Source organism: Bombus bifarius, unplaced genomic scaffold (assembly GCF_011952205.1).
Source record: "Bombus bifarius isolate JDL3187 unplaced genomic scaffold, Bbif_JDL3187 scf7180000009145, whole genome shotgun sequence".
NCBI classification, from domain to species: domain Eukaryota; kingdom Metazoa; phylum Arthropoda; class Insecta; order Hymenoptera; family Apidae; genus Bombus; species Bombus bifarius.
Window position 1 is genome coordinate 1424416 of NW_022884930.1, and position 23768 is coordinate 1448183.

Sequence of the window (23768 nt, forward strand, 5' to 3'; positions counted from 1 at the left end):
ACCAGAAACTTTGCTGACACCCGAATACGGGTGTCGTGGCAGTCAACGTGTTTAAGGGTTACGAAAACATAAAAAGAATAAAATTACAACTTAATTAAAAAATAACGACACCATCAAGGGTTGAAACACGCGGCTTGAACTTAGGTTCAAACTCTCGAAACTTTGTCTTAGACCGCTATGATTTTTCGCCCCGTCAAATGTTCGTATTCGCATCAACGACCGGTCTATGAAGTATATTTTTGTTAAAATCAACGTTAATATTACGTAACGTTCGGTGGTAAGACGCAAAGTTCTCTCGCTCGAAGATGTCATTAAACGTCAAATTTTCGTAAACGAATCACGTTCTGCGGCACACGAGGCTTTCCACGAGTGTATCGCGCGCAAACTTTGTGCAGATATTCTACGGCCAGCGAATTTCATAACCGTGTATCCGTTACACAGCAATGACCGTTTCAGCGCACGCGACGAATGCATTAGAAAGCGCCGGTTTACATGTTCCACAACTTTCACAAAGTTTAATTACTGGTTCTTCATGACGTCGGTAGCCATGCGGACGAAAGCGCAGCCTTTTCGCGCTCCACGTATAACCACCACATTTGAGAAAACCCTCTGTTAATCGCCTAACCGTGTAACCAGAAACCAGGAATTAAGAATTTCGCGCTTTTCGGTGTGTCAACACGCGATCCACCCGATAATCTCACGTGTTTTATCGTTCGGATGTTGACTCGATCGTTGAACGCTATCGTACACGAACTAATTTCCCTTCTCGTAAACTATCAACGACGACGATACGATGTCTACCTGAGAGACGAGTAACTTTTGCGACGTTCTTTCCATCTCCTTTCATACCACGGCACCAAAAATATTCTTTCTTTTGAGAAATGGAAATAATTGTTCGAAGAAGTCGGCGAAAGGAATCGAAAAGAGTCGAAACTTTGAAACATAGTGGAAAGCAATCGTCGAACGTTTTGCAATGTTGAAACGAAGCGAGACCCAATGACCACGATTGATTACGGAAAACGTAAACTTTATGTCGACGACATAAAATGAACGGATGAAGAAAAGAAAACGAAACGTTTCCTATCTACCATTATTTTTATCAACTTCGTACAACTTCGAAAACCGGTAGGATTTCCTCCCTTTTGTATTAAATTTCGCAACTTCTGCTCTATTCACGGAGACGTAATTATATTTCCTGTTTCCCCTCGAACGCGAATCCTAAGAATCGTTCCAAGTTAAATCCACGCGAAAGGTCGAAAGGTTAAGTAGCGAAACGTGGATCAGACCCATGGTCTCTGCGATTTCTTCCATCCTTCTCGTTCTATTCTGTCCTTGGTCAGTTTCAATCTTCCATCCTTCTTTGTACTCTCCCTATTGCTTCGATCCACGGTACTCGTCGTTTCAGAATATTACGGCGTTATTAAATAATTAACAAAAAGAAAAAGCTGACTAATACAGACGAGAAACGATTTCTCCGCTACCTTCCTTCCACTCTGCACGCCTCATTTCTTCTGCTCTCGGTTTTCTTCGCTTTAGTACCTTCTTTATTTTTCTCTCTCTCTCTCTCTCTCCCCCTTCCTCTGACTCTTCCTATCTCTGTCTCTTCGCACGTAGACAAATTTCATCAGCTTTGCCACGACACCCTCTCGTCTTATCAAGACCGCTCTCGATTGTTCTGGGATTTCGTGATTTCGGTGCTTTGTCGCGTTTTCAACGAACGTTGCGTCGAGTCGCGAAAGCGATCGCATCTGAATACTCGAAGAAGCGAATCCTCTTCGTAGAATGTCGCCTGTCGCTGGAATCGATTGGTCGATCCGTAGATTTCATCTTCGCCACAAAGGTGTCTCGTTGGTGATCGAAGGAACAGGAAATTCGAAGCGACAGTAAGCGTGAAAAATGTCTCGAGGAGCTTGGCTCGAGTAGACGTTGGAACGGAATTTCATCGGTGACAAAATCTTACGCGTAAAATGTGTTTGATAGAGGCGCTTGATTAATTTCGAATATCGATTCGACGAATGAAATTTAGTATTTTACAACGATAACGCTTACGTTAGCGGGTTCCGTATGCTGGAAATTTGATTTCGCTATATTAAAACGTTGGTAAATTTATCAAAGGAATTTCATTTAAAATAGGATATAGTTGGGCTGTTGTGAAAAATTGCATGAATCGTGAACCGAAGAAAATCAATAAAAAACGATCGAAATTTGATGAAATTTATAATTAGAGGATGGTAGAAGGTATTCAGAAACTACATCGATTAACTCTGTAAATTGAAAAGTACGGAGAACCGATGATGTTACGAACGCTGCTTTTTTTCATTTCTTCTCAGGATTTATATTATTTGTGTCATTTTCTTGTACCGGGCCAACTCGTGGAAGTAAGACATCTGTTTCCTCGAAACTTATTATGAATATTAATCGCGTGCTCGTGTAACGAAATTAAAAAATCGATGAACAGTTGTGTCGATCAGTTTGCCTTCTCATAGGATTACAGTCGCTCTCGTTAATATTTGGACGCTCTTTAAATAACGGAATAACTTTCTTTAAAATTACCATCAAACGAATAAATTGCTTGTCTGTTTGAGAGATTAAAACAACTAGTTTAATGGATAACGCGTAAAAGAAATTTTGCGAAGAAATAGTACAAATTTCTTTTCACAACCATCTTATCTGACGAATCTGTAATGAAAATTTAAACGATACGTTTCCTATATTTATGTCAATTACAGACAAGTTGAATCTAAATCTCTGTATATTTAAACTAAACGCTGAATTATATTTGAACTATAATCATGTCGAAATAACAGGTTTATAATATCGAATAGTCTCGATCTGACTGTGTTGACACTTGACAGTTGAAGAAACACGTGGAGGTAACGCTATAACACGATGTATCGAAAACTGACACGATTAACAAATTGTGATAGAACTGGCGGGAAATGAACGCGCGGCTTATGCACGAAATTGGTGGCTGTGCCGATAAATTCTTCGCGTTCCAGAAACCACGCAACCTGCGATATTTCACTCAGCTCTGTGAGTAAATATCATCGAACCCGTTCAACGAACAATCTCGAGCGTCCCAAGAATTTTACTTTTCCGTATCCCGGAATATTCTGGCAAATATTCGATCGACAGCAGTCGCGCTTAATGATCCAATCGATCGTTGTTGTTGTTCGCTACGAGAGTGCTTCAATCTCTTTGACACGTAACATTGCTTCACGTATTATTAGGTTACTTGTAAAAATGCAGAGACGACATTAACTACAATTCGCGTCGCTGCAACATTCTTCGTCGTTGATTAAGAATCGAGTTTAAATCTGAAGCAATTATTACCGAGCAATCGATGATCATTCGTGGCGACTTATTTAAGGAATACGATGCACTTGTTGATATCAAACGCTTTATCGAAAATGCATTAAATTTCTATGTTGTGCGGAAATCGAGAAACCGATCGTGCTCGATATTAATAATCGTATGTTTGATAAGAAAAAGGAATATAAACACTTTAACGTCGAGAACACGAAAAGATAGATAGAAATTTCTTAACGGAGAGCTTCGACGATACAACAGACTTCTGAAAACCGTACGAGTTAATTTGCTCGGATTGATCAATCGTTTTATGAAAAAGTCTTGCGAGCATCGTAAATCAAAAGCGGTATATTTTAATAACGTTTTAATAAAGCGTTCTCGTGATTTACGCGCCAGCAAATAGTGTTGTTAGCAAACGACGGTGCAGCTGATAAATCAACGATCGCGCAATGATTCATGGAATGAGAGTGCAATTTACTTGAACGGTGTGCTCGCATTTTTCGCGCTTTTCCCTATACGAACCTGACGCGTCCGTAAAAATCCTATTACAGCGCCGCCATGCAAGACAGATGTCTGCAGCTTACCGGAAAATCTTGGCGAAATTGTACCTTCACAGGAATTAGAATCGCCGTGTTATTTTACTTCCATTTTGTAGCACGACGGGACGCGATCTTCCTTTCGTTAGGAAGATATTAGGTCATCCGAAAAGTTTCTTGCCTTCTAGAAGGTAACAATGGATGCACAACATTTTCCGTTTTATATCATTTTATCGAATTACCTATGATCCATTTTGTTCCATCGAGATAAAGATCACAACGTTCGATAGATTAGGTTTCACGTTTGTGTAAAGATGCATCGTTGTGAAAGACGTGTCTGTAAAAGAAAAACACTTTCCGGACAACCTAATATAATACGGCCAACTTTCTACATTTATGGTGAACTATAATAAATAATATGAAACTATGGGAAATATGTCACGCGTGCGCGTACGGTCTGCCTCCTCCTTCGTTTGAAAAAAATGAACGCGTTTCGGGTTGCGGAATACGTGATAAGCACTTTGTCTATGTAAATATATCGTTTGAATTAAATTAAATTGCTCCTTCTAACGACGATTACTAATGATCTTTCGTAACATATAAATCAACGCGTTGATGTTGTATGCGAATAAGAAAAAATATTCAAAGCGAAAGAGGAGAGTAATTGGTTGAAATTGTGTCAATTTGTCGGATTTACGGGTGTATTAACGAAGGAAGATGAAGATGAAGATTTAACGACATTAGCAGAAACTCATTAAATATTCATGGTTTGTTGCAGAGGAAACAATTGCTAATCTGCCACCCCTTCGAATTCCTCGATTGAGGCATCATCGAGTGACAGATTGGGGTCCGTACTTCGAAAATGCAGAAGGCCAGGGAATCAATGGATCGCAGAACGTAGCGTTGCATCTTGGTGCGACTGCTCTTCTCGATTGTCGCGTGGCGATGCTCTCTGGCAAAAAGGTATTCGTTCGTAAATTTCCATATCGAAGGAACAGAGCAGGAACAATCACGAATCTGTACGATTTTCATCGAAACGCTTACAGATTACTGATCACCGCTTGCGAAACAAGTATTCTAAAACACCGATGATGAAATAGAAAGATACATATCGTGATAAAACAGAGATGAGAAAAATTAACGAACGAACGAAAAGATCCTAACTCCACGATTTCGTGTTCCATCGAGATTAGATTTTATCGTTGCGTGTTAAGAGAAATTAGTGGAGAAATGGCTGCGTTACGGTCAAAACTAATTCGATTAAAGAAAATGAATCGCACATGGAAATAATTTGTAGCAGAAAAGCGTTAAACACGCTAGTTACAACTAGTTAGAAAGTAACAAATACTGCAAATTAGAGAAACTGCTTAACGCGTTGACGAGTCAAAGCTGATAGAAATCGCTTAAAACGACTGTTGCAGAATCTTGTAAATACGTAACACACAGCCTGCCACGCAATCGGTGTTTTACGATGTAACTTGATTTAAACCCTCGTGCTTTAACCAAACAACTTCTCACGCAGAGTCACATGCAACTGTAGAATGTGTGTCGCAATTATAGGTCATATGGTTACGCCGCAACGCCGACTGGGCATCCCTTTTAACTCTGGGTAATACCACTCACATTTCCGATCCCAGGTATAGCGTTAGCTTCCAATATCCAAACAACTGGAGGCTGGCAATCGCCGGGGTACGCAGGGAGGATCGTGGATTGTACGTCTGTCAAGTGAACACGCATCCTCCGAGAATGCTCGTCACTAACGTCACTGTTCTCGGTAACGCTTTCTCTCTATTAGTTACAAAATATATAGATAGTCAACCGTAATACCATCACCAATATTTATCCAAGCAAATTAAACTTGACGCGATAAGACAATATAGAGAAACGTTTTAGTGCAACTGTCGCGAAATATCCAGTGCTTTTGGCGAACGAATTTTCATATTAATTACGATCGATGATCTCCGACGATCTAAGGTTGATAGATTTTTTATTTTATTCTGCGAATTTGACGTTATAACACAGGCCACCGACAGGCAAATAAACAGCGCAGCACGCGTAAATTTTCTAGAAGCCAAAATCTCGAGAATGCCAAGATCGCTGGAAATTTAGCAAGATTGGACGACTAGCAGATACTGCGAATCTTTCGAGGTTCTTGAATTGTTGAAATTCTTGGATCAACGATGTTGGTAATAAGCTTTCAAACCTTCGGATTAGATGACTGGATTCTCAGACCCTTGGATTTCTTTCCAACTTTTAGAAATCTGTTCGAATGTTCGGTGAATACAATTTGAATGAATGACTGTATCCCACGTGTTACGAGTATAACGTCGCGTAACATTTAGTGGGATTAATTCGATACAGTTAAGCTTTCCGCAAATTGCTGTCAAATTGCTCAACTTTCCAACAAATAAATCGTGTTGTGCTTGTCTATAGGTATTAGTCATACAAGTTTCGATCCACTTTTATCATATCCCATGTGTTCTGAAGCAAATATCTAAAGTTTCACCATTAAGTGTAATGCCTTGAGCTCTTTTATGAGATAACTTAACAACATGTCGAATACCAAAGTTTCATTGTATCGATTACCCAAGTTTCTGCATAACACGGTAGCCGTCATTTTTCAAATTGCATACGTTATTATTGTCATTAGAAATAATGCACGATCTATATATATCTCGAAGATGAAAGGACATCGGGGTCTCCCTTTTGGAATGTTGGAGGAAACCCCAATACTCTAGTCCCCTATACTTTTACTATAGTTACATTTAAGTAATAAAACTAAGAAATAGTTGTAATGTTCTAATCTGATTATGGATGCTCAAGGTTTGTGACGATGGGCTTGGGCCCGAAGTGACATAACGGCTCACTGAACGTAGCCACGGTCACGAGAAGCACGTGTACCTAACAGAGGTATGGAATAATTATATAGCTCTCCTTAAAAACAAAGATCGACCCGAGAGGTGGGGAGAGGACTATATAAGGGCAGTTTCACTTAGACTGCGGAGGAATCTATTCAGAGCAGTACTACTTGCACGTTGAGTGACACCAGGATCGTGTATCACATCGCATTCGTCGTCCCGTTGGCCGTGGATTCGTTATCGAACCTGAATTCATTGTCATCGACATCTGGACCTTTAGCCTCTTGTAATAATCACATTTGTACCAATACATATCAGCTATAACCACGATGACAAATTCGAGCGAAGGTTCGTCAAACGCCCAAAATTCCAACATTAACCCGACATATATATGTCGGGTTCACATTATGATTAGGGTTAGGGGCGTGAAACGAATCTTCATTTGGATCAGACATTATTGTTATGCAATAGAGGAGATATTTACTAGTGCAAATATGATTATTACGGAATTTGACAAGTAACCGTGGTAATTAGACACTCGAGAAGCTAATGACAATGATCCTAGGTTCAATAAGGACTTTCCCAAAATTCCGAAGGGAAGGCTCTGATGTCCTTTCATCTCCGACATATATATATACGTATATTCCAAACTTCTCAAGGTGTAAATATTCTCTAGATCGATAAAAAATAAATTGACGACATTATTAATACCGTGTTATTGATTAACCGGATAATAAACATGCGAGATATCTCTGTGCCAAGTATATTCCATAAATATCGCGTCAAGCTATCAATCACAATTTATAATCGCTCAAACTGATGGCAGCCACTCTAAATAATTATACGTATAGCGTTTGCAAGAGGAGTATTAAAATATTATAATGGTCTGTGATGCGTCTCATCTAAAAGTAATTGAAGCATCGTGTTTACAAATTCGCTCATCCATCTATGTCTTTGGCGTTTAATAAGCACAGGTCCTTGCAATATTGCTCCTTTTCCTTACCAATAGCGTAACAAATAACGTTTGCCAACCTCTCTGAATTAAAAGGATATTAACGACGAGAAGTTTAATCAAAGTTCTTTGATTTACTAAGACCGGGACAGCAGGAGAAACCAAATGTTTCTCTGTTTATATCATTGATCACAAACCCCGTGGTATAATTATTTGTCAGGAAGTTTGCAGAAAGTAGCTCTGTCTAATGAATGAGTTGTTATTGAACTTCATGCACTTTCGTATACCAGTCTCGAGAGTAAATAGGAAACTAACAAGGTTCCAAGTGCAGCTAGCTTGTTAGTTAATTAGAATGACTTTTCGAGAAGTTGCTATCTATTTCGTAAGAGGCAGACAAACGCGTAACATTACCGCCCAAAATGATATGCGCGCTTACTTACTTTTGACGGAATACGAATCAGCTAGAAAATTACAAACAAATAGAGAGGAGACTCGGAAGAGACACTTTGTCCCTCGTTCGAATTATCGTAGAATATCGCGTTATCGTGCAATGAAAAGATCGCCATTGATAAACGTCAGGCAGCTGCGATATTTTATTTAAGGAAATCGTTACACTCGGCTCGTATGGTCGTCAAACTGTAGACAAGACACGTTTCAAAGTGATCGAGAGACTATCGCGACTGATTTCAACGATAATATCGTCTACAATCGTTTGACACTTGGACGAATTTTAAATATATTTCATTTCAGAGAAACAATTTAAATTTCACGCGATATACAGCTGCTAATTTCGGAAGAAGATACTCATCGCGAGATACTCGTTGTTTTTGATCGTTCATCTGCCATTAATTCATATGTTACCAATAATAATCACACGTTGTTAATAAAAATCGAGGAGAATGTCAAAATCAAAAAATTTACCAGAGCGTTCGTTCTTTCCTTTGATTCGTTCGCTTGTAAAAATTTTGCTCGTGAAGATTTGCTTTCGAAATTTATACGAAATTCGCGAATAAAATTGAATTTTTAATTCACTTGCGCGCAAGCCAGCTACTTAAATATTATTTATCAACTATTCATTTTGAAAACTCTGCTTCGTTTCCACGTCGTTGCATTTACCAGTGCATTCTGCGCGTTCTTGCAATTTTACATTTCCTACGAACTGCGTAAACGTCCGGGGTCTGTTTGTTAGAAATTTTAGAAATCTACGAAAACGGCTGTTGAAGTTTCAAACGTTGAACGGCGAGAAAGAGGAAATAAATTTCGGCCGACCAATTGTTTCACAGCGAGACGAGACAGCAGCCACGCGGTGAAAAATGCTTAATTATGCAGGCCGCGTGTAAATCCCGGTTGCAGCGAGGAAATTTGCTATCGAGAGATCGGTATCGCGTAGCTAATCAAGTTGGCGCGCACGCGGAGGCAGTTTCAAACGACAGTTGTACCGAAAGTTTAACGCGATGACAGGATCAGGTTTTCGCCAAGGCTGCGCCTCGAGCGTCTCCCAAAAGTACAAAAGTGGAACACGCCAAGGGGCGCGCGCGTTGATTTTATAGCGCGGCGGGACGTATTTATACAAGAATTTGCAATTCCCCGGCTGTGAATTAGATTGCGCACTTCCCTTATTCTCCCTTTGTTTCGGCGACATAATCGGCCAAGAAACTCAACGAAATCGCTGCTTTCGACTCGTTTTGTCTGATTGTTTCTCAGATTGAAGGTGCTCGATGGGTCGTAATTCACAAACCCACCTCGCCTAGCGTCTACAAATCACATTTTTCTAATGATATTCTTTATCGCCGTCGTTCGACGGCGCAAAGTGTTCCAGTTTTCGTATCACAGCCCGTGGAAAGAAAAATCTCGGATAAAAATAATGCCCCAACATCTGGAGCAAAATATTCGACGTTTCTGGAGGATTTTAGCCCTACGGGTTCCTAGCAAACCTGAACCAATTTTATCCGAGTAATTTCAAATGGCCAGTAGTTTCCGTCGATTTATTTTTTACCGCGCGTGCTATTTCATATCAAGACGCAGGAAAATTGGAAAAATTACAACGATTCGCGCGTTATTCGTCGAGCATCTTTCATCGTTTTAAAATTATCTATGTAAAAGACGTTAACTGTAGGCTGCGCTGCTATACAAATTCCACTCGATGGCGAAAATTTGACCGAATTTGGCGAAATAAAACTGGCAAATCGATCGACGAACCTGGTCAACGAGCTTTAAACCTTCCATTACGAAAAAACGTTCAACCCTGATGATACGAAAACAATTCCAACGAGAACAGGGACCGATCAAACAGGAGGAGCACGAGTATAATTTTAAAGAATATCGACGGGACCATATCGAGAGCCGGGTCGAAATGGACGAGAGGAAAGGCGAGTGATTAATTGCACGCACGCCGCTTTTCCGTCCTCCCTTTCAATATAAAGACCTCCTTTCGTGACCGAGTCCCCCTGAATTATCGACTGGTTCTCGCTTTTTAAATCGAAAAACCATTGGGCTGGCGGCGTATCGAGGATGCGTTCGAATACTCTCGAGCTCTCCGAGGCTCTCCACATCGGAACACGAAGCGGCTGCCTACTTCAAATTGCTATTTTCTCTTCGCGACTCGGTTTACAGATCGTCCCCCGGACCACGTCGAAACTTTTAACGGACGCTCGAGGATGGCCCATTTTAAATTCTCGTTAACGTTTACCGAGCTTCACGAGCCAGCTTGATCTTTAATTCACCAGGCATAGCTTCGACGCTGGAAAAATTGTTATTCCGCCGGTTAATAGGAAACTCGCGACAACCCTGTCACGAGAAAGTAACAGAGTGGACCTTTTGCTCACGGAACACGACTCTTTCTTCCCTTTATCGATCCATCGTTTTTTAACTTTATTAGATGCCCCATCGAGATTAGTCAAGGGGAATTTGCAAGTTTACCGAAATTTGAAAAGACCTCGGTCGAGTATCGGATCGAGTTAAAGAGCCTCGGTTTATCCATGGAAATTTATTCGCAGTTTCTTCTTGCCCTTCGTTTGTATACACACGACAATTGGAACAAGGTGTTCCTAAGGGCCGTTTTTACATCCCGGCGGAAAATGCTTACTTGGGTCAATTCCTTCCAGCTCTCCTTCTCGATTATTGCCAGAGATGGCGTAGGACAATTATACGATTCCTCCGTAGAAATATAAAAAGTTGGAGCCGTAGTATAACGAAGGAGAAAATTGACGCTCTTCGTTGGCAGAAGGAAGGGAGGAAATAAAAGGAAGAACAGAGAAAAAGGGCGCTACGAAAGTAGCACAATTCGGTAAACGGTCGATCGATGCTATATTAACAAAATTCTCCTTCTCCCTGATTTTTATATTCTCTGCGTAATTTTAAGAATTTCACTGGTCGTAATATCAAAGCACCGGGGATACTCAAATATCGTTTCTCAACAACTCTTTTCCAAACTTTGTCCATCTATCGACTACCCTCGAAAATCGTCTTCCTTCGGCCTTTCTTCCTTTCAAGATTCTTTCCAGTTTCAACTACGTCGTATTAAAATATTATTATCGCGTGCTCCCTATTCCCGTGACAAAAATCACGACGAAATGACAAATGCGCGTTCTCCACTCGACGAAGCCCGCACGACCTTTCTCACCCGCTGGAAAAATTCTCCGATGCATCGCCAATACGTGGCAAATACGTCGCAAATGCATTGCACCGCCAACTTTGATCAATGTTCCTTTCGCTCGACTGTTCCCGCCGCACGAGCACCGCGAAAATGCAAAGATTCGCATCGACGAATCCAGGGGCAAGATATCAGAGAGAGAACAAAGCGAGAAGGAAACGAAATTGACGTTGTCGCGAGTCGCTCCTTCGTCCGAATCGTCGCTCGGCGCAGTTCCCTTGCACGCAACACGCCCCTTTTTCCATGTCTCCACGACGTCCCCACGATTTTCTCTATAGCCGTTGTCGCGGCGAACGGAGGAAGACCAGGGAACACGGAGCTTCCGTTTAATCTAGTTAAAAGTAGCAAGAGTTTCCCGCAAGCTTCCGGCCGGAAAGTCCTCGCTCTGTCGGACTTCACGGAATCTTAAGCTCGACACGGTATTTTTCATCCCCCGCACACTGCTTCCGACCCACCCTTTTCTCTCCACTCGCCTTCTGTGTCCGTATCCAGGCGGCTACTTGGGTCCAGCCTATGTCTCTCCGCTCCTTTCTTTCCCCTTTCCGTTCTTCTTATTTCTTCCCAAGGCTATCGGCAGCCGGAGAGTATCCGTTTAATTAGAAGATGGCCGAACTCGGATTTTTCCAGCAACCCGTCGCACATTCCTTTTCGAGTAATTTCGCCACTACGACCGCAAGTTGCCCGATCGCTCTTATGAGCAGGATAATAAAAGGTTAATTGAGAAGCTGTGGCTCGCAACAAAAACGAACAACACTGCCGCTTTTCAGCGGCTTCGAACGTGTATGTCGGCCAGTTTTGCAGAAGCAGTGGGTCAATACGTTCGATCGCGAGTCAATACGTTCGAGGTCTCCGCCTTTATGTACCGAATTAGCCGAGATTTAATGTGTTTCCGCGTGCTCGTTAGGCGGAATTAAATTCGTAAAACTATAAGCCATCGAACCAAAAAGCTCCAACATAAAGCAGACTAAATAAATCGCCTGGTAAACGAATCGGCGGTATTTCGACGGCAATTTTCGTTTTTTCATCGAGGTTGAGAGGGCGAAGATTGAACGGTGGAAGAGAAATTCGAAATACAGCGTATGGGATCGACTATTTCCATCGTTAATAGTAGAAAGTGGATAATTGGATTAAATGAAATTTCAATGTACCGAGAAGAGAACATAATAAATTCAAATCTAGCCGAAATAGAAACGATAAATTGCGATAATCTTCTAATTTTGTTAAAAGTACGCTACATCGTTTATGATATTGCAGGAAACTCTTTTTAAAGTTTCAGCCAACATATCGTGCGCAATTTTAAGAAGATCTTCTCTGGTATACGTGTTATTTTTCAGACTTACAGTGTACATTTACGTCGAATCCTGTCTGTCACATACGAAACGAAAAGAAAGGTTCCGTAAAAATCTAAGTCTGAATTATTATGAATTTTGGTTGAACAGAAGATCAAGATACAACCGGAGAATTATGTCGTTGCGATAATCTGTTGCAGAAAATCGCGGTAAAGTCGCGGTAAATTTTACCGAGTGAGATTATATTTCCAATGTAAATAATCAAACGGAACGTTCTAGGAAGAGCTATTTGGAAATTAACATTCAAGAGATTACTCGATTATTTCCGTCTTTGTGGTTAGCTTTGTGGAAGGTTAGATTCGCGCAAAGGTAACGAGAATCTGTTTTAAATGGTTTTACAACGTGCTAATTTCGTACGAAAGAGGCGAGTGTTTCTTAAGCGAACGAAGGTGGTTTATTTAAAGATGATTCGCAGCTATTTCGCAACAACACCGAGGTAAGCACGATATCTAAGGTAAGCAAGAGGCAAGGAGGATAGTATCCGAAGTAAGGGTCAACGTGAGCAGGATGTTTCATAGATTACGTTACAAGGAGTTCTCCGCCGATGAATAATTCATCTCTGGCTAAACATCACACTGTACGAAATACTTTTCATTTTACATGAACGTTTGATTAATACCATGAATAAAAGAATTGCGCCAAACTAAAACACGGAATAATCTAAAAACCTGTTTACGATTTTACGTCGTCTTATTTTATTTAGCACAACTACGTAAGTTAACTTTTTCTCGCGTCAACGTCGATTTAATGCTATTCCGAAATTTTTCGAAATATCACCGTCGACGAGTACTTATGTATTCGTTTGGCAACTAAGCGATCGCAGATTTTGTCATTAGGTGGTACTGAGAAAATCCCCAATCACTCAGTTGCCAGCCTAATATAACGAACGCGATAGCGATTTACCTCTGGAAATTATTAGATACACATGCAACTTTGCAAACGGTTGCAAATGATTATATATGGGTTCGAATAAATCGTATCACGGCTTCGTTTATTTTCATTTCCGCCCACCATCCTTCTAGACGCATCGATATACCATTGCCTCGTCGTTAGACGAATTTCGCTCGCCGCGTAAAACGAATCAGAAATCGTCGACAGGTTATTATGGTAAACGTGCGTGAATCGATTGCATTATGGAAAAAAAAGGCAAGAAGATTCTTGCTAAGTAAAAGCAAAAAGGACGAGCAAAAAGGGGAAGGATGCACTCTGGGGTATTCTTCTTATCGCGTGGCGTCGAACCTTCGATTTCAGATCCATCATTTATTTCCATCAGATTCGAGACACGACGAAAGTCGAAAATATCTGCAGCATAAACGCGATATGCAAAAACCCAGGGTGTATCGACACCACCCGTGTCGTTCCGGCGATTTTTATCCCTTTCGCGAGCAGAAGCTCTGATAAGGTGCGCCACGCGAAACCCCGAGGAACTCTTTTATCTCCAACAAGAACAAGAAAAGGAACAAACTAAACACGAACATCGTTCGACCCTCTTTTCTCGCGATATCGTTCGAAACATCTTGATCGATGGAACTCCCCGATACACTTGGGAAAAACCAACTATACTATCGATCGAACGCGTTACTATTTAGAGTATCAACGGGGCTAATACTATTTCCATCCGATAAGCTTTCCTTCCGCTGCATATATCAAGCAAATAGAAATACATTTAGTTCAGTCTATTTCAACGATAATAGTTACTTTACTCTCGTTCGTTATTTTTTGACCGATTTTCGCCAGCTTTTACTTTATTGACAACGAACTATCGGAGTAATGGAAATCGAATTACGCAAGTATAGATATTACACCTGTGTTACGAAGAAAAGTATCTGTCGATGAAAAGACGTTAGGACGATACGAACGACGTATTTCAAGATGATTCTTCCTCGTACTTTCTGTACGAAGTGCGAATAATTTAGTGGTAGGAAATTTCTGTTAAAGATCGTACGATCCAAAAATTTTTTCCAAATTTTTTCCAAAGATTTTTCCAAAAATTATGTCGAAAGCGATGCAACCTATCGCGATATATCGATTGCTAATTCCACGAGATTAACCCCTTAACCCACATCGTAGTAGGATGATCGAGCCAAACGTAAATATTACGGGCACAGCCCGTAGTAGATGATCGGACCAAACGTAAATATTACGGGCGTAGCCCACAGTACGATGATCGGGCCAAATATAATATACAGGGTGGTTGGTAACTGGTGGTACAAGCGGAAAGGGGGTGACTCTACGCGAAAAAGGAAGTCGAAAATATAGAATAAAAATTTTTCGTTCGGGGCTTTGTTTTCGAGAAAATCGACTTTGAATCTTCGCTCGGTACGCGTGCACTTTTTCGCGTCTCGTTATAACGGATCTCACTGTAGATCCGTTTAAAAAAATTTTAAAAAAATTTTAAAAATTTTTAAAAAAGAAATTAAAAAAAAATTTTTTATAATATAATAATATAATATAATATATAATAGCTTGTTTACGTTTTCGGCCCAAAATTCTCGAAAGTAAATCGTAGGTTAAAGGGTTAACTGCACACGATCACGATACAAAACGATGTATTTGTGACATTAAGATGTAACATTAAGAAAGGTATGAAAAATAAAAAGGTAAACTAAAAATGTGCAATTACGATCATTTGGCTGCGACTACTGTCGCAATATCCACAGTTGGCACGCTCGTAAAAGGGAAGATGGAAAACCTGATCGGACAGGAAAATCTTCTCTTTCGGCGCGTGTCGCGTATTTACCCGAGTTTTCAGCGATCGACGAGACAGATGGTCGGAGTGGCGCGACAATTTGCGCTCGTTCGACGTGAAAAGACACGAAGACTTGCGAGTCGAACTTCACACGCGATATGAATCACTGTTCGCGTACAAGACGCGCGTTCAATTAGGTCGTGGCGAAGGAAGCTTTCACTGTGAAGCTTCGTCGATCGATAGTACGCCGCGAAAGCACAATAAGATGATTTCTAGCCGCCTTTATCGTTGTCAACGCCCGTTCAACGGTGTACTTAAGACACGTTCCTCTGGCAAGCAATCGCGGCTTCGTGCTTCCTTCGTCCTCTGGATCGTTCGATATTTTCCACCACTCGCGGCATTCTACCTGAGAACTTGAGCACTTGCAGCATTCTACTCGCAAACGAGCGGAGATAATTATCCCACTGTCGCCTTTGTCGTTGTTTTCCATTGTTATTTCTGATAGATCGCTTTGACAGACTACGTCTGCTTCAGCGTGCAAACTCACCAACGTACGCACGGTAATAATGCTCGTACGTGCGTCTACTAGTTTCTTGCGTTTGCGTATCTTATAGACGGTGAATCGACGATGTTGAAAATTGTTGAAAGCAGATGAAAGCACGAGGCAAATACGATATGTCATTCCTGACGGTAGGCGAAGTGGAATCGTATCGAAGGTACAATTGCGAATAAGAAAGCAGTGGAGACGTGAGTAACGATAGGCGTAGTACGAAATATACGTGGCGATAAAAGTTATATGTCAACCGTTCGAGCCACGCAATCGCCCTAAGATTAGAAAACATCCGTTGTTATTTCGCGGGATTTTGTATGTCGATTTTTTGGTGATCGAGAGAAACGTCAAGAAGCTCGACCTCTTCTGTCAATAGCGATGGAAACGTCCCGTAATATTATCCCGTGGACTTCGAACTATTTTCGAATTAGACTACGAGAATTAGAATAAGAATTGGAATGTTCTATTTTTCGCTGAAAACTTCGTAGTCTAATTTGTATTTTATTATCTTTTCGCGCAGAAGACATCTCACCGTATACTTGATATTTATTTAAACTTTTCAACGATTTCTGCCCGGACGACTGCAGCGCAGTGGTTAGCGTAATTGGTTACGAACGCTGCAGACTCAGGTTCGAATCCTGGCACTCATAGTCCTGTTTTTCACGATTCCTAGACAAGAAGAAGGGAGCGGTCCGAATGGTTGGTAGGAAAATCAATCCTCCCATCCCGGTTGGAAATAAAAATCTTATACCGCAGCAGCAAGCACGCTATCACGAACTATCCACCTCAAACATCTTTGTATTAACGCTAAAGTTTTATTTGTCATCAAACTGACTTTACGAATACCATAGGCGTCAACGTTTTACACGCAAAGCTCTGCGTGCGTTTGAATTCGCGCACGTGACACGGTATAAAGTCTACTTTTAATTTCACCATCGGAGACGTTTCAGTTTGAGTTTTATAGAACCATATACGTAGCTATATACGTAGAAAGACGATTCGTTCGAATACATAACTCTTAACTTGCTTCGAATGAGCTTGGAATTGTTTCAGAGATCAAGTTTATGGTAGAATAGCAGAGATTGAAATTCGTTTGTCATCGCCAACCGAATGATGATCCTTCTCGTACAGAGAGTCAGATAGGCATAAGATACGCTCAGGGTGAAAAGTTACTCTACCACGAAGTTTTATCTTCTGCAGGAACGAAATATGATCTTCTGGTGAAGCTCGTCCGTCAATTTCTTGCGCTGACATTTTACAAGTTTTCATAAACTTATACCTTCCATCGCGTACCTTCCAACTACGCATTTTTTAACTATGACACTTTCGATTTAAAAATATCAAGAGCCAAACAACTGTTGTCAGTTTTCGATGCTTCGGCGATTCGATTAGCAAAGGAAATATTCCAAACAAAAGAGACAACGTACGATATGGAAATAATCGACGCTGCGAATGATTTCCAGTTTACCAATTAATGCACTGCACAAGCTACATTTTCACGTGCTTTCGACGGATATATCCTTTGAACCGGTTCATCAAACTAACCGTCATGATCGAATAATAACGAAATTTATCGACAACGTCATCGACGACGAAGCTTAGCCAAACAAACAGCTGTGCTTTTAACATTTTCAAATGTCCAATCGAAAATCATTCCAACTACATATACATAATACAATACCAAGCATTTCACAGGTTGCCTTTATTAAATGCCCCTAATTTCCATATATTTTCTCACATTTCGAACGTTACCAATCCGTCGCTGTCGTGACAATGCCGATGAAATTTCTAAATGTACAAGTATCACGTAAATAACATATTCGAGTGTTACGTATCTACAAGTGTTCCAACGCTTTTGCGAGCCAGTTTACGTTGTATACAAACACGATCGTGTGGTGGAAACCGCATTCACCGGTCTGTGATTGGAAATGCGCACGGAACGTAGTGTTTTCCGCGGCTATGCTGGAACGAGTTTGAATTTCGTGCCTGAAAAGATTCAATTACGTCGGGGGAATCTTGCAGAACCTAGCAGAGAGAGAGAGAGAGAGAGAGAGAGAGGGAGCCGAAACGAGAGCACGTACCGTGTCACGTACCCTCCGTTCTTTTATTTTCCTTCTCATTTTTAACCAAAGGAACGCAACACCTTGTTGCGCGTTTTCCCGCCAAACTTCTCTTCGCGTTCGCCCTACCTAATTATCGAATGGGAGCTGCTTGCCCTCGAGAAAGAATAAACGCACGTCTGGGGAAAACAATCGCGACAACGCGCGGCTGCCTGAAAATCTGCTTTCCCGGAAATGGGAGAACTTTGCTCGCAGCGTTATAGCGTGGCTTGCTACGAATCGCACGATTATGACTGTAGGAAATCGAATTTCGACTATACGCGTTAACGAAATAACTAACTATACGAGAAGTTGGACCGTCACGAGAGATAATAGGACGAGCTACTGTGATCTTGTTCATTTGTTGGAAACGACAGATGCAGCAAGGAGTATAAACTAATTTGGAATTTCTTCCTTCGTGTTAGAACTGCATCACGCGTCAAGAAAAATTGAACTGAACGTTAAATATTCGAGACATAATTTAAAGGTTTCTAGAATCTGGAACGAGTTTTAAGAAAAAAGGACTTTATCTTAGATGACCGAATAAACGAAGAGCATCGAACAGGTTACGTTGCAGGAACTTGGCAATTAGGAAATCCTGCGGATAAATCCAGGGATTCGTCGCGGATTCGTAGGGTTCGCGCCAAGCTACTATTTAAGAACATCGACTCGAAGAAATCCGCAGACGTGAGTCTGAGATTCGTTCCGTACCGCTTGGCGCTCCTGAATACAGATTACTCTCAGTCTAGAGTTGTTAAATCCTAAATAGTATCATCTCGTGGTCGAGCAATAAGACAGAGCACTTTGTAGCTTACGCAGGCCGCGTGTTTCCTAATACCCAGTGTCCCAGTGCCATGTGACCAGAATTAGACGATCCTTGGAGAATGCAACTCGCGCTAAATTATAACTGCGAACGGGAACCTTGGCTTCTCTGAATCCAAATTTCGCCAGAAATCGCATCGTCCCAAAGATTTAAATCCTCCCAAGCTAACAACTATATCAAGTATTTTATACTACTCGTTGCTATTATATATTCGGATTATCTTATGTAATTTGTAATTGCTAAACTACAGGTATTTATGCAAATTCATATTTTTATGGATATAACTTAGAAAATGGAAATTAGGCAGAAAATTGACATATCCACTGGGTGGATATTAAATACTCTGGATATTTTTGCATTGTATAGCATAATATAGCATTCTGTTCATTTATGTATCTTGGAATTTTCCACAGATACGTAAAAATTTACAATCTGATAGTCGAGTATCCGATCTTCCTGATTCGTCCCAAACATCTTCGATTCTCCGCCCTATGCCGTTTCTAAAACGATAGTTGAATTTTTCCTTCGAAGAAGATTTCTGTCTCTGCGTATTCACGATATATCGGGAGAACAGAAAATCAAATCACGACAAAGATTTCATCGTTTTTGGTAAGATACGATTCGTCACATTCGTTTTGTAGCACCAGACATCAGGATTCTGGACGAAGCTAGACACGAACTACGTGATCGTTACTACAAAACCGGAAGCGGTATCGAGCTAGCTTGCGTTGCTCGACCTTCTTGTCCCGACTCCAGGATACCGCACCCTGTCTGGAGGAAAAATGGTGAAACGTTGCCGGATCATGTCAACGTTTATCACATTAATGGGTGAGCATATAGAGTAGCAAAACGGTCGATCGAACAGAACTACGATAGATAACCGACGTTCCGATTTACCTTCGTTCATCGATGTGCAATTGTGTCCACGTATCACTGAACACGTAACGTTTTATCGGCTCGTCTGCCTGCCGAAAGCTGTATTCCCTTCACCTATGTCCTTTCTGGATAACGAGCGAACCGTTTAATCTCCCTGGAGGCGTTTTGCGAGACGCTCGGTGCTCTTGCAATCGCTACTTCCATTTCTACTTGTCGCTTCCGCCGCCGCCTTCACATACGTTCCTTATCTTGTCCTTTTTGATAATTTATGTTTTCGATGGCACTGAGCACAAGTTGCAAAGTTTCGACCAACTTTGTCAAGGTATAGACGAAGAATTTGATCGCGCGATATCGGTACGTCGATTTAAGTAAATGTGCAATTTTATTAATTTTATCATTTTTTTGTATTTTGCCCAATTTTTCCACTCTCGTACATTTTTCCAATTGTGTAAATTTTTCAAATCGCAGTTGTTGAACCTACCGTAGCTATAAATTACAATCTGTACGAATAACAAATTCTATATTAACCGATCAAGATACGATACACATGTTAAGCGAATCTTTATTTGTCGACCGACTGTCCGCCTTTATGATGGCATTCAGTGCGGTTCCATCTGTTTCGCTAGAATCTAAATTACTAGATTAGGAGCCTCGGCTGTCTCGTTAAATGTAACAAATTCATATCCATCGAGCGTTGGCTACAATCTGTATCGCTGCATTTCGGGATACTGCTATGATTTAGTGGCCGATTTTAGGAATCTGGTAACAATATGTATAGTTTCTGCGGTATACATAGTCCACTGTAATTTTGTTGTCGATACTCCATGATCCTACGATCAAACAGCGGAAATATACAAGTACGTCCGATATGTAACGTGACAACTGATTTTTCAGGTCGAACGAAGATCTGGTGACCAAGCTATATATCGAGCAGGCGAAAAAGACTGACAGCGGCGAATACTCATGCTCAGTGAGCCAATTTAGTACCGCCGCGGTGCATATTCACGTCCTGAATGGTAAATTGAATTAAAGGTCATACGTTCAAAATTTAAGTTTCATTGAAAAAGGATTTTTGTTCTACGACGAGTACAGAAAATAGAGGCAACCGCTTGGTAACTGGATAAACGTGGAATAAAGAGGCATAAAATGTCGGGGAACAACGTTTAAAATAGAAAGCCTGATATTTAAACGATCGAAAAGGAGTTTAAAACGAAATTCGTAGATTCGGGAAAAAATGCGCGAGGTTCGTTTGAAATAGCGAAGATACATAAATAGAAGATTAATGAAAAATTAAAACGTAGCCACGCTGGGTATTTTTTTGTATTATACAGGATGGTTGATAACTGGTGCTACAAGCGGAAAGGGGGTGATTCTACGCGAAAAAAGACGTCGAAAATATAGAATAAAAATTTTTCGTTCGAGGCTTTGTTTTCGAGAAAATCGACTTTGAATTTTCGCTCGGTACGCGTGCACTATATCGCGTCTCGTTATAACGGATCTCGCTGTAGATTTTTAAGAAAATTTAAAAAAGAAAAAAAATTAAAAAAAGAAAATTTCTATTCTATATTTTCGACTTCTTTTTTCGCGTAGAATCGCCCCCTTTCCGCCTGTACCACCAGTTACCAACCACCCTGTATACAACATGTAGTCAAAATTCTAATTGTCACTCAACAAATCAATATTCTTTTCCTTACTTCGATCCACGAGTTTTTTAAGAAATTAAAAAATTACCAAGTATCCACTTGACTTTTTCATTTTTAAAATAAATCGTACATAGAATGTGGAAATGCACGTTGAAGCTTAGGTACATCTTGTAAGTTACACGATCGTCGAATACGTAGCATAAAAACCGTTGCCTTTGGTGAAATTTTTAACAATCGTATAGAATGCGTAATCTCGTTAGTCTATTTGCGAACCAGCTTTGAGTAAACGTCTACAGTATAGTAAACGACAGAGTGGTATTTATTGTCAGACGTCGTCGTTACAAAATTTATCAAAATTAAAGCCAACCATGAAATCAAGGATAACGTAACATCGGATTATGACGAGTCATTTTGTTAAATTTTTAAATAATGTCTTCCGAAAATGTTGCTTCGACTTTGAGAAATTTGTTAAATTTCGTAAATATCGATATTTACTCGCAAGAATCATATAACATTTATAGAATGCTCAATCTATTTTAGCTAAATTAAACAGTTTATGACAATTAAACGATTCCGATTGAACTAACTATGCGTTTTAACTAAAAAGGACAGTAATCTGTCATTCGTTTCATTCGTATAATTAAAGATCAAAAACATTCCAATTGGTGCGATGCCAATTTAAAACTTTACTTACTTCAGATCATAGAAGATTAATTACTGTTCCAAAAGTAGAACTTCATGCATAATCGAAGTAATTAATTTCGGCAAGCTTATGGTTACCAAATGAATTGATCGAATTAAGTTTAAAAATGTTTAAGAACTTTCCACTAATTCAAAATTTAATCTTTCAAATGAAAGCTTTAAATCCGACCGATACTGCTACAAACTCACTTTCACTTCAATTTGACGAACGTTTTATAAACAAGTTTCTAATCGCGAATATTTACCGTTTGATTTTCATATCTTTATGTATTTTCTTATATTTTCTTCGTCGTAGGTGAGAAGCAAGCAGCAGTTCACCACGATCAATGGAACGCAGCGCGAACGAATCACGAAAAATTAAAAAGTCTGTACGTCACAATCGCCAGCCTTGTTTTCCTCCTTGGATGATCAACTCGCCATAAAGTTCATCGAAACATTTTGAGGTTATGATTGCACATTATCTCGCATCGCTCCCTCTCTTGTGCATATCCGCCAGAAAGCGTTTCTAGTAACGGATCAGTATTACGATGGAAGAAAACTGCCGAATAAATTGTACGCAATAATTTAGTGTGCATTGTATACAATATCGCAAAACCACCTCCGAACGACGTTGTGAATACTAACTTATGTCATTGCAATCCGGCAACAAAGTATATCTCGTGGAAATTTTGTTTTACGAAACCGACCGAACCTAAAAAAATGCATGTTACTATTCGACCATATCGATTTAATGCAACAGACGTGTGAGTTTTGTAATGTTTCGATAGATTGTAACAGAGAATAGAACATGATAAGATGTGATTCACCTAAAACAAATTGCGCCTTTGTCTTTCACGAGGTTTGGCTTATATTGAAATATATCGATTAGTTAATTTAATATCTTCTTGTTATCCTATTTTAATTAACTTGCAAATTATTACAAATCGTTGAAAATTTTCTAATGCTTGTTTGTTTCTACAAGAACTGTTCTTGATAAATGGTTAATGTTACGTGTAAGTGTGTTAGTGTTAAAGCGAATGAAAGGTTGCGTTGTGCGTTTGTTACACGATTTAGGCTATACGATATTCATTTTTCTTTTTAGTGTAATCGCTATCAAAATCGATTTTAGATCGTCAAATACTTGGAATGTTATTCGGTATTCCTGACCGTATCCATTTTTAATCATATAGTAATTGTACCAGTGAATGAATAATTAAGTTGAAACTGTAATAGCAACCGTAACATGCATTTGTTAGGGCAAACATAAATGTTCTCGACGAACAACTGCGAATACTAGTAGTTTAAAGATAAGGAATAGTAATAAACGTTCTATTCTTCTCCTCTCGATGGCCTGTACATAAAATACCTTAAATATTGTATAGTCAAGGAAACATTATGCTCGATTGGTCGATCTATTGCGACTTGACATAATTTTACAGGTGTGCAAATTGCTTGCTCTTAAATATGTGTATAATTGCCCGACTTAAATCGACCAGTTTAGCTACGCGCATATGTTCTCAGATAATAAACTATCATTAACTAATTTCATCTAAATTTATTTGCTCAAATCATTCTACCTTCCCAAACATTTGCTTCTCTTATCGTTACAATTATTTTGATAGATATTTATCTAAATCACTACTAATAATAGATTTTTTTTTGTTCTCAAGTTAAAATCAACGAATATCTCTATAACCACAGTTATCGAAAAGACCGAAACCATTTCCTCTGTTGCAATATTCTTATCGACT

At 40.0% G+C, this 23768-nt stretch overlaps 1 pseudogene; it reads left to right on the forward strand.

The window, feature by feature from the left end:
* Positions 1-22619, forward strand: part of LOC117213971 — a 108331-nt pseudogene extending 85712 nt beyond the window's left edge.
* The last annotated feature ends 1149 nt before the right edge of the window (positions 22620-23768 follow it).